The sequence below is a fragment of the Cavia porcellus genome, unplaced genomic scaffold (assembly GCF_034190915.1).
Source record: "Cavia porcellus strain 051 isolate PalLab524CR breed Dunkin Hartley unplaced genomic scaffold, mCavPor4.1 scaffold_22, whole genome shotgun sequence".
In the NCBI taxonomy this organism is placed as follows: Eukaryota; Metazoa; Chordata; class Mammalia; order Rodentia; family Caviidae; genus Cavia; species Cavia porcellus.
The window spans coordinates 15,678,418-15,690,663 of NW_026947505.1; the positions used below are offsets into that span (position 1 = coordinate 15,678,418).

The 12,246-nt window shown below is 39.8% G+C and overlaps 1 long non-coding RNA gene across 3 annotated transcripts in view; it reads right to left on the bottom strand.

Annotated features, from left to right (window-relative positions):
* Positions 1–12,246, bottom strand: part of LOC134472231 (uncharacterized) — a 178,846-nt gene that overhangs the window by 154,144 nt on the left and 12,456 nt on the right. For all 3 annotated transcript variants that reach the window (XR_010042124.1, XR_010042123.1, XR_010042122.1), the window contains exons 2-4: positions 11,940–12,025; positions 10,744–10,841; positions 8,838–8,946 (exon numbers count right to left, since the gene is read on the bottom strand). This is a non-coding gene — a long non-coding RNA (uncharacterized LOC134472231). The remainder of the gene's footprint in view (positions 1–8,837; positions 8,947–10,743; positions 10,842–11,939; positions 12,026–12,246) is intronic.

A 12,246-nucleotide genomic window follows, 5' to 3' on the forward strand; every position in this document is an offset into this window, starting at 1 on the left:
TTCCTGTTTTTAGCTAAGCTGGGAATGCCATAGGAATAATACCTCTATGGCGTGTCCTAGCTTCTACTTTTGGTCTAAGAACACCAAGCAGAGGCTAAGAGTGTGATGAATCAAAAGAAAAAAAAAAATAAGCAGAGAGGTATTGTGCTAAGAAAAGGAAAGTCAATGGGAACAGAATTTCCTAACCTGACCACCAGTTAACCATCGCTTGGACGCCCAGCGTGCAATGACTCACCTCCTGCTTGCTCCAAAATAACACAAGAACATTCTGGGCTAGATCACTGCTGGAGAATATTGTTAGTATTATTTCCAAACAATTAATCAGGAACAGTTATTTAATGGGTAAAACTGTACTTGTATAAATTTCTTTTTACAGAATAATCTGAAAATGAGATAGCACTAACAACCCACTAAACAGGAAGTCTGAAAACGTTATTCACCACATTCATTTAGAAATTTTAGGCAAAATATCACAGCCACCATTGACTGAGTTGATAATAACTCTTCACAGAAAAAGTGTGAAACTGTTAAAAACAGAACACACACTCACAAGCAAAGTCTGAAAGTTTTTATAGAATGTAGGAGTACATTCCACATTTTCTAAAAGGTCATTCAATGGTATTTTCTCCAAAGCAATTTCCTAAAATAAGAGTCTTCAAAACTTCTCAACTAATGAGCTCAAGCCACAAATACTCAACCATTTGGTTAATTTCTTAATAACAGTGCTATAAAATTGATTGTGCATACTCAATTAAGAAACCAGACTGGGGACTACTGCTCTATTTTACTTGATTATGTCATAAATAAAGGGCCAGATACAAAGTCAAACAAGTCATTTAAGGATGCAGGATGGAGATATCCTCTTCGACAACCTGAAAATATGGTTTGTTCCCACATACATAAGTTTCAAAGATAAAGTACATCCTCTCTCCCCACAAATAAGCACAGAAGGAAAGAAATAAACCAGTATTAAGGATCAACAGTAAGACAAGACAAGCCTAAAGAGCATAAAATATACTCATCTCTCAGGATTACAGGGACACCTCCAGGGGTACCAAAATCTAGAGATGCTCAAACTCCTTATAAAAATTGGCGTGGACCTTTCACATAACCTCTAGTACACTTTGACACATATCTAGATTACTTATGACACCTAATCCAATGCTATGTAAATAGTTATTAGATTGTAATTTTCTTAGGAAATAACATCAAAAAAGTCTACAGTAGTACACACACAACTGTTTTCCAAATACTCCCTAGCTGCTCTTGGTTGAATCCGAGGATGAAGACTCCATGGAGCAGAGGGCTGACTGGAAACTGATACTGACTGCTAAAGGAAAGCTGTGAGTCCCTTCAAAGCATAATCAAAACTAATGAAATCAGCCAACAGGGCCGAATCACAGACCCAGATGTCACAGGCTTCCCCACCCATTGCTCCACAGAGATCTGTCCTGGGAAGGAGCAGATCAAGCAGCCTGCTGGTCAACCTGGGGACTGGAGACTTGGTGGCACCTGCGACCTAGACAGGACAAACCCAAAAGAGCAGAAGCTCTGTAGCTCAGAAGTAGCCTGGGGCAATCTCTCCTGGGAGATCAGGGCAGGCAACCAAGCAGGCTATGAATCAGGAAATTCTAAGATAAGGGAGTAGCGCCCAAATCAGAAACCAAAAGATGGCCAGGGGCCCTAGACCTCTGTAGAGAGGAAGGATGGGAGGCCCAGACAGTAAGTACACTTGGCAGCTGTGGGTGGTGAAGGGGTGCTTTACAGACCAGGGCAAGAGTTATTCGGTAATTTGTTTTATTTTGGCAGTCGCCATTTTGTCACAGCCTCTGCCTCTTGTCTTTTTTATATCCTTGCTGCTCCATTTTTCTGTGACTTCTGTGTGCCCAGGAGTTCGGACTCTGGGTCTAAATAATGCTTCACATAAGAAGAGATTAATCAAGTGCATGTCTATAATTCACTTTGTGGGTGGATTCAAGATTTAGTAACTTTAGTTAACGGCTTTAAAACAAAAACAGAATTAAGACACCATAATAATGTACCTCTTGTTTGGAGGAAGCCAGTTTCTAGCCTGGAGCAGGCTGCTGGCCCTGGAAAACACGCATGAGCTCCATGCAGCACCACGACGGGCGAACAGGAAAGACCAGAACAGTGTGCTGGACTTCAGTCCAGCCACCTATGGCTAAAAGACCATGCTTGATCTCTTGAGGAATACTTGCCTGTCTGAGGCAATCCTGAGACAACAAAATTCAAACCCCTGCAAAGCAAAATAAATACCTAAGAGTGCCTCTCCTGCTTTATAAATCGCACCATAATGAAATCCGTTTACTGAGCTCTTTCATGGAGCCAAAGCCTGGGACTCACTTGGGTTTTCGTTGTTGTTGTTTGTTTGTTTGTTTTCTTACTTCCCTGTATCTAAGCACAGCCCTGGCATGTGCAGGCATCCCATAAACACTCTGAACTCCACTGAACCCTTCTGCTTCACAGCCCGCCCCTTTCCCCTTTCATGGGGTTAACAGCTGCTCTTAACCTTAGCTCAAGGACCACTCCCCCAGAAAGAAACTCCCTCCGCTCTCCCATAAGGCGAGGGACGCCACCGCTATGCTCATTCTGTCGTGCACCGACCACAGCTGTAATTAAACACTTTCAAAGCTCTCTGGAACAAACAATGCAAACAATAAACTGCAAGCAGAGAAGAACTGTGTCTTTTTGTTTCTGAGTATGCAGTAAATATTGTTTTTGTTGGCGCTTGGTAAATATTTGTTAAAGCAGTGAAGCAAGAACCCATAATTTCCATGGTTTCCTCTCATTCTAATAATACTCCCAAGGCCTTAAATAATATGAAACAAATTTCCCTGCACTATTCACCCAGCGGTCAGGGCTGGGAAAGCCGTCTTTGGTGAGGCAGGCTCTCCAGAAGGAAGAATTCTGATAAGGAAGCAGAAAAACACAAGTGTGATTCAGTAGAGCCAACAATCTCTGTCCTGCGAGGGCCAGTAGACCACGTAGTAAACAGCATCAGGTTCACCAGGCTCCACTGAATGGTTCAGTCATATGTACACAGTTTTTCTATGACATTTTTCTCTATCTCAGAAGGAACAAAAGAGAAATAATATTCAGATCCAAAACACAACATTAACGAATATGAGACGTGATGAAAAATGAGGTTAGATTTTTTGGTAAAAGAAGAAGAGCAGAAGTTGAAATTAGTCACATGAAATCTGATACAGGAACATTATAATGAGCCAGTACGCAGCATCCAATTATCCAGTCAACAGCTTAATAAGCAAAATTCCAGGGGAATGATTAAGGGCAAAAGTCACCACTGAGAGCCGCTGCTTTCGACTGCATCCATGAAGGAAACAACATCGCTGGCGGCAGTGAGGGCCACAGCCCCTCGGTCCAGAACAGACAGCGAGCACAGTGTGGGCTTCACATCACACCCTCAGGCTCCTCTTCCTCCCATCTCCAGGATAAACCCCAGCCTCAGGCTGGACCACGGAGGACACTCATCTTCCCCTGAAGACAATTACTTCTCTTCTCTAGGCCAGAATTCCTGAGGCACAGCGCAATATGTCTAGGCAGGTGTTAACAAATACTTTCAGGATGAAAGAAAGGAACAATTAGTTTCCCACCCAACTGATAGGAGGGGGAGCTATATAAATGAGGAGCCCGGCTGGATCACCCACTCCCCGAATCTTGTTCTCAGTCCTCTTCTTGGGACTTGTCAAATTTTGGCAATGAGAATAGTTCCTCAAATCACAGTATCAAAGAATACAAGGTGGACATTCAAACAGGTAGACTGCAAACAGCTGTGTTCAATGATCCAAAAACATTGATTTGGTTTGTTTTGTGTTTTTCTTTTTCCTCTTAAATAAAAAAAAAAAAAAAAAAAAAAAAAAGAAAAGAAAAGAAAAAAAAAATTTTGGCAGTGAGATTACCTAAAGCAAAGCAATTTTTCCATTAATATTAAAGGGAAAAAAATTCTCTGTTCCCCAAATTGTCTTGAAAACTTAAATGTTCTGAATCAACTTTGGAATTAAATTTGTCTAAAATGTTTCTAATAGCATTAATGGTCTAGAAAGATGTGACTCATAGAGCTAGGCATGAAATCTCTTTCCAGAGAATAGTGAGGCCAGAGGTCAGTTTATGTACCACAGGTCTTTTCGGCTCTATTCTATTTTTCCATCCTTTTCTTGACCTCCAGTTCCCTCATCCTGTGGTGTGACAACTTCACTACTCAAGACATCCAAGATTCCAAATGTTAACTAACATATTCCCCAGTCCCAGAATGTTTAGATGATTATTCCAGTTCTCTGCTAAAAGTTCTCCAACTTATCTCCTTTTTCTATTATTTTCTGTTTCCTCGATCATGCTAATCATAGTTATTTTTAAGCCCTTATCTGAAAACTGGAATGCCTAAATCACCTCTGGATTTATTGTATTTATTGATCTGGATTTTCAGTCATAATTTCATGCTTTATAGCATGCCCTGCAATTCTGTATTGAATGCTGAAAATTTTGCATGAAAAATTATGAATGGTACCGTCTTTCAAAAAGAATGTTAAGGAAAACTATTTCGAAGAAAACAAAAGACAACATGGTAGTCACTGCTGATTTCCTGTTGTCTTGTTTTGAAGTCCTGTTTGTTTGGTTCTATTCTGATTTTTGTTCTGTTTTGTTTTGTTTTGCTTAATTCTCTTTAAAATAAAAAAATTTTTAAAGAATATTAAATTTTCTTCTGGCACTTGGAAAACAAATAGTGGTATGTAACTCTGATCCTTCCTACATCTGATTTAAAGGTCTGTGAGACTTATCTACTTCAGATGTGTGCCCTGCACTCTGTAGAGCTCAGGTGTTAGAAAAAGTCCACCTCTGTTCCCTCACTTGGAAGGACTGTAGCAGCTCCTCTTGATTTCTGTACAAAACTGCATTTGTGCAACAGGTACTGTGGGAGAAATTTGAAGGCATAAGACTACATAGTGCCAAGAGGGTTTTCTAACTCTAGGCTTCTCTGCTTTTATGTACATGTTTAACTAGATGAGGAAGAAGAGGCTGTCGACTTGTATGAGGGCCAAAATGAAACATCTTTCACTGGGTTTAATTTTCAACAGATTTTCTAACACAAATTCCCAAGGCCTTGATCATTTGCTAATTCACATACTCAGTGAACACTTCTTCTATATTTAAAAGTCATGTAGCCAGGATTCCTAACACTGCCTATTCCCTAAGAACTAATGCCACATTTAACAAATACTTAAGAAATCTTTTTATCACAAAGCCTAAGTTTCATAACAAAAGGTTATAACTTAGCAGGCTTCTAATGAATCTGGCTTATAAGGGTTTTGCTAAGTGAAAATATTATTCTCCTGTTTCTCATCTAATGGAGGAAACCATGAGCTAATAATGCTTAGAAGAGAGATCACTGGAAATCTGAGATGCCATCCTCCAACAAGGGAATCCACTTGATTCCTGATTATCTTCTTTTTTAGTATTTATTTGCAATAGTAATTCTTTAATTCTTTGATAATACTATTAAAGTAAATATAATATCTAACATTCTACACACATCAACAATATTCTCAATGCTTCCAATAAACTATATGTCATTCAGTTGCCAAAATAACGCCAAATTCACCACACTCCAGAGAGACAAATGATTCACAAGTGCTCATAGTAGGCAAGAGCAGGACCAGCCTCATCTGGGGTCAGACTCCCCGGCCAAGTCTGGAGCTCTGTATCCCAAAAGTCACACCCTACACCCAGGACAGCCAACGCCCATCTTGGGAATGGAAGTGACAGAGATGGTAAAAAATACTAAAAAGTACAACCCTAAGCTAGGATTCAGCTTATTTTTTCCATTTATTTTTATGTTACTCAGAGTATATTTCACCAGATAAATAAGACAGGATGATGCAATTAAAAAACAAATAATAGAGAGAATAAAAAGCAAAGAGAAGACAAGAAAAGAAAAAGAAAGAGCAGAGCTACAGTGAGGAGAAATGCACTTAGAACCAGTTCTGCCACCAACTAGCTACGTGGCTTTAAAACCTTTCATTTTATCTATATAAAAATCCACCAGGGTTTTAGGGACCTATGGCAGCGGTATTATTAATCAGCAAATACTGGCTCATTATTATTAGTCAAGGAATAACTGCAAATAAGAATCATGCTTTAATTTCTATTATACCATCCTAAACTGAGGTCAGTATAATCTAAACAAAAGGGAAGAAAACTATTATCAGACAGTTGAGAAATAGTTTCCTTCTTTCGGGGAACTGTTTGTAAAGTAAGGGGAAACTGTCAAGGGTTTCCTGGATGACTGTCTCCTTCATTACTCTGCAGCTTTCTGAAGGTGAACCACAAGAGATAAAGCCTGGAAGCCCAACTTAGAAGATGGGATAATTTAAAACATCATTTAGAGCATATTGACTTTCTAGGCCTTTCATCTTCCAAAAGTGAAACAAATTGAAAACCTCTTAGTTTTGTTACATTCATGTCCAATAAAAATCTAGTTTACAAGTGGAAATATTAAATGGTAGAATTTGGTCAGTATTTGATCATATTGAATTTTTAGGTTTTTTTCATGCCTCACCTTTGTTCAGAGTGGAAAGTCAAGTTTAGTTAGTGACTCCATTCTGCTACCTAAAACCAAAGGGCATGATTTCAACTTTTCGTAACAAGCTAAAAAGAAAGCTCTTATTCCCAAGATGGCCAGCTGTCCATCCAGAGTGGAAATTATGTTAGTCTTCTATGTGGACTTGCTCTTATACCACTGTCTGCTAAAATATGTAGAATATTTACAGCCATTCAGGTCAGCTCAGTCTTACTAAATGTGTGTATTTTAAAACTCCTAATTTCCTTTTAAGCGGCGGAAAGTTAGAAATCTGACGTTAGGGGCTGGGGATTTAGCTCAGTGGCTTAAGTGCCTGCCTTGCAAGCGGGCAGTCATGAGTTCGATACCTGGTACCAATAAAAAGTTAAAAATTAAAAAAAGAAATCTGACTTTATTTCTCCATTGGTTTTTAATTTTTGTTTAAACATAGCTTTGATATAAGTCCAAAAATCATATGATTACAAAATTAAAAGAAAAAAGCCACCTATTTCTGTGAATTTTCAACTTAATGACTGGAGTCTTTTTTTTTTTTTAAATACACTCACAAAGTATTGAGCCTGTATGTATTGTCTTACTCACTCTGCAGTCTAATTCCTGGCTCTCTTGTTTTCTGCTGATGACCACTGGCCTCTAGAATGCTCACTTACAGGATTATCCAATCAAAGTGACTTTACTATGCCCAGCCATAGGTAAACCCACCACATAAAGGACAAGTCATTTATCTAAATAATTCTAAGGAAGGTAGGAACAGTGTGGCTCAGAGTGTATGTATAACTACTGACATTCTTATTTGGGGTAAAGACGCCCAAGTTATGACAAAGGAGGCTTATTGCATTTGCCAGCCCTGCTTTAAGACCCAAGCATTTTTCCATTTTTGTATCTCTAAGAGTTATATGGAGTAGGAAATAGCTCCATGTGGTAGAGAGAAGAAGTGCATTATCTCTGCAAGCTAATGTCTATCCACACCTGGTCACATGCAAAGCTTCTGCCAGAAACACAGGAAAATAAAGACAGGCATCAGCTAGACCTAAGGAATCTCCAGGGAAAATAATACACCCCATTAAATCTCCCCATGAGACAGGAGGAGTCCTAAAATCAAGACTAATTAATCTTCCCTCTCATTTTGTATTTACCTTTTCTTCCAACTCTGAGGGCCACGAAGCATGGATGGCACCACCCTACCCAAGGCTATATTCAGTTTCCAAGTGCACAAAGGGACTCTCCTCTTAGTGGTGACTTTTGCTTATATGTAAATTCTATTTCTTCTGCAAAGCTCTGAAGGGAACTAAAAGTTCATAATCAAATAAATAATGGATGGGAGATTTCATAGCATTTTTTATGCACAGCAGCACTAAGGCTTTAAAAAATATTTTGAAATTTATCAGTCCTTATTTTTAACCTAAAAATAATAATCATCACTTGTTTTGTTCTGGAAGTATTGAAAAAGTTTTCACTGGTGTTAATTGTCTAACACAAACACTCAAGTTGCAAACTTTCACAGATACAAATGGATCTCACATCATGAACTTTTGCAGATGCAAACAAATCGCAGAAGTAGCACAGGAGTCTGCGGGATGAGACATTGTCACAGCTGTGCTGCCCTGTGCTCCTGTGCAGGGCGGTGGTGCACATCAGTGCAGGGCTCACTCAGAGCCGGGGATGCCCAGAAGCAGGAGGAAAGCAGTGGTGATGAGGAGGGGCTGCTAAGATGTGCAAACAGTAACCATGGAAACAAAAGGGCAAATACACTAGAGAACTTCACTTTGTTGGACTTAAAAAGGAATCCAACCCACCAACGTTCTTCTAGAGCAGAACTCATTTGTAAGTTGGGGGCTTACTGTAGACAGTTTTTTATTAACTTAAACTGAGAATAAACACCATGCCTTCATGAACATGGTTACATTCAATCAGGGTTTTTAAATATATACATCTCTAGTAGATTAACGTAAAACAAATGAGGTAGTAGCATTTGTGCTAACTTCAAGGAAAGTACTATGTATATTACTTAATTGCATAGTTTCTTCACAGTAAGCTTAAACATGAAAATATTTGTTTTTTACCATACAATCAGACAAAAATGTATGTTACACAGATAAAATGGCCAGAAGCCCCTCAATTTAGCTTCTTACTTTTATATTTCCATGAAATTATAAGTTTCTATGTTGCGAGAGATTCTTTTTTTTTTTTTAAAGAATCTGTACTGATTCATCTATTCATTTACCTAAGAGTAAGATGCTCCAGAAAGCAATGATGGTAGGTTCTTCATCGCATGCCAGGTCACCTGGTAAATGTTGACAAGTCACTGTAGTCTCTTTATAGGTGACCTCAGTCTGGAAAACGTATGAAATTTGGGGAGTTAGAGAGGTCCTGAGAGAATCTTTACTTTACTGCATATTGGTTCAATGATGTGGACATAAAACATTTAAAAAAAATACTGAAACTCACATTCCTATTTGTAAAAAGGAAGGAATCCAACAAGCATGCAGGTTTCCTCTAATCTACATAATCAGTGTAGCACAGATCATCAAGGAATGCTGGTCACTGGAGACTGAGTGTCTCTCAGCCAAAATGTTTGGGACCAGAAGCATTTCATATTTTCCATTTTTGTTCAGACTTTGGAATGTTTGCACATGCATAATAAGATACCTGAGGATAAGACCCAAGTCTAAAGGAGAAATCTGTTTTTATATTCCTTATACATATAGCCTAGAGGCAATTTTATGTAATAGGGTTAGTAGTTTTGTGCATTAAATAGTTTCATGGCATGGAGTTTACCAACTTAGTGTCATGTCATGTTGGGGCTCAAAAATTTTACATTTTGAAGCATTCTGGATTTTGGATTTTCAGATTAATAGAGAAAGCTCAATCTGTATTATTAGTATTCACATATGTGAGGGTCACTCTTGTAAACTGTGGGGAGATCTGTACTCTGGCTGCTCCTCACTTCCTCCAGTGCAGATGAATAAAAGAGGAACAGAGAATAAGACGAAGCAGGCCTGCTCCAAGCTCTTCACAGCTGCTCCTGACTGTACATGAAGGGACACTGAGAAAGTGGAATGGTTGAAGGTCGAGGTGAAAAGACTTGTGTTCCAAAGGCACAGCCACCAGAATGTCCCCCTGAAACCCACCTGCCTGTATACATTTGGAAATGAGTAGATAGAATTTGGACTAAGTGACCACTGTGCTTCCTGCCACCTGCTGTTCCTGCAGTCAGCGCATACTACAAAGGCTGCCTCTCAAATTCCAATAAAATATTCAGTGCACTGTAAAAGTTCATCACAGTAAAAATGTGCATGCTACGCAACAGGAGTGGTTCCTTAATCTAGTAGGTGGAAGACAGGCACATCACCCCCCGCCAGACCCAAGTGTGATTATGTTTGCTTACAGCAGTGCAGGCTAAACAGAGGTGACCTCCTAAATTGGTTTCCAGTTTAATTAGTGAGTCTGGTAGGGGCTGGGTATGTACCTTTGTGAAAGCAGCTGATCGTGAACTAATATAGTTTATTACCAAGGGCTACGGCTGAGCTCAGATAGACAAGTGGTGATACCATAGGGCAAAGATAAGAGGCCCGCATGGCTCCAGAGGAAAATTCCTTTCCCAAATTGGCTACAAAGCAGGTTATTTGTTAAATGTAACCTAAATCTGGCTGTTCCTGGCCCTTCGGCAAGAACACTTTGCCAGCCTCGCCTTGCCTAGGCTGTCCAGCCACAACCCCCTCACCATTTTCCTCAGTGGATAAGCACCAAGGTCCTGGGTGGCCTGTGGCCTTTTGTCCCCAAGAACAACTGATCATCCTGGGTCCCTACTGCACACCTAGGTCATGTCTTGCTCTTTCTTCCAGCCATGCGCTGTAACTCCAAACAGGAGTTCAGAACCCACCACCGAGGTCTCCAACAATAGACATTCCAGCTTATATTTCATATTGAATGTTTGTGATTATCCATATTGGCTTCTTTTTAACTGATCTTCTTCTGTCTCTATCTTTTGTCTCTGTCCTTTTATTTTCTGCCTCATCTTTTGTCTTTTTTTCCATTTTCTGAATGCAGTGTCTAAATGCCAAAATGCCAGTTCAGAGTCACATGTCTGACAGCATCATTGTTAAAGATGCTTGCCTACAAACCCTTACCTAATACATACTCGTCACATGACACCCATAAACATGGCACTGGGCTTGGTATCTGGTATGGAGATCAGTGGCTTCATTCTGCTCTGGAGGCCTTGTAGCTGGTGGGAGATAAAAACAAACCACCACTCTGTTAGAGAAAGGATGAGATCTTAGCCAGTGCAGAGAGCCACAGAAAGAAAGGGGGAGAGCTGAAGACCCAGGAAGAGTTAGAGAGGCTGCACAAACGCTGAAAGTCAAGAAATTCTTACTAAAATCATCATTAAACCCATAGTATTCACATTAATGCAGCATCGAGTGAGTGTTGCCTCTACTGAGTTATCGAAGGAAAGAAGTAAGTTATGAGCAGCTTGACCAAGCACTGACTTCAGTCATGTTGTTCCTCAGCCGTGGATATATTTTCAATACTTTATAGTTATCAGATGTACACTGTACAGAGCTTCACAGTAGAACTTACAGAGAATCATCAAATACAGAATAAAATCCCCGTCCTTAAATAAGCCACATTAATTCAGTGCATGCTTATTGTGCTTTGTACTTTTTTCATATACCTGGCATTTGCAGGTTGAAACAAGAAAAAATATTTATTAAAGCAAAAAGAGAAAAAGAAACCTTAAAAAATTGAGCATTACTAGTGCTTAGTTCTGAGGATCTCTCAATTCTACCCCACAAACCAGTAAATGACATCTTGATGTCTGGTAAGCCCTGGAAACTATTATAAAGCCATATACACACACACACACACTGAGGACTAAGGATGGAAGCCGTTAGAATAAAAAGAAAGGAAGTAGGAGGAGGATTTGGGCCTCTATCGTACAGCCCTTTGCCTCATCTTCCCAGCTCACTCCCAGGCAAGCTCGGGTCAAAGAGGCCCATCTTCTCTACACCACAGGCATCATGGCACCCCAAAGTCAAGACTATTCATTGCCATTCCTGGGGTCTGCTCGCTACTCCCTCTTCCTGAACCTTTAACCCAGCTCGTGTTGGCATCCATGAACAAAGACAGGCCAGGCTTTTCCATTGGTCATATCTTGCACTTCATTCGCAGAACACCTGGGGATCTTTCTCCCCCAACCTACAGACTGTCCACGACTCCCTGGCCCTGGCCTTGGGCAGAAGCCCTCGAGCCTCATCACAGTCTGTGCCTTATAGCACAAAAGTTACAATCTGAGGGCAATGACACAGTCTGCTGCACTCACCTCCACAATTTTCAGTACCTTGTAGCTTCCAAGAATTTCAGCTGTGAGAGTCACTGGTTTACTTTTAATCCACACAAGTGTCCTTCCTACAAATAGATGAGAATCAATTTGTAAACAAGAGCCAGTTACCCTTTAAAGCCTCACTGTACTTAACATGTCAGACATATACCAAGGGCTCAAAATATTTCTGAATTATTCATTTCATTGAGGCATAAACAATAATAAATGGTGTACTGACTTTTAATCAGGGCATTTGAATAGATTTATTAGTATGGGAGAACGTCACACTTAAGTATTCTTATGTAAA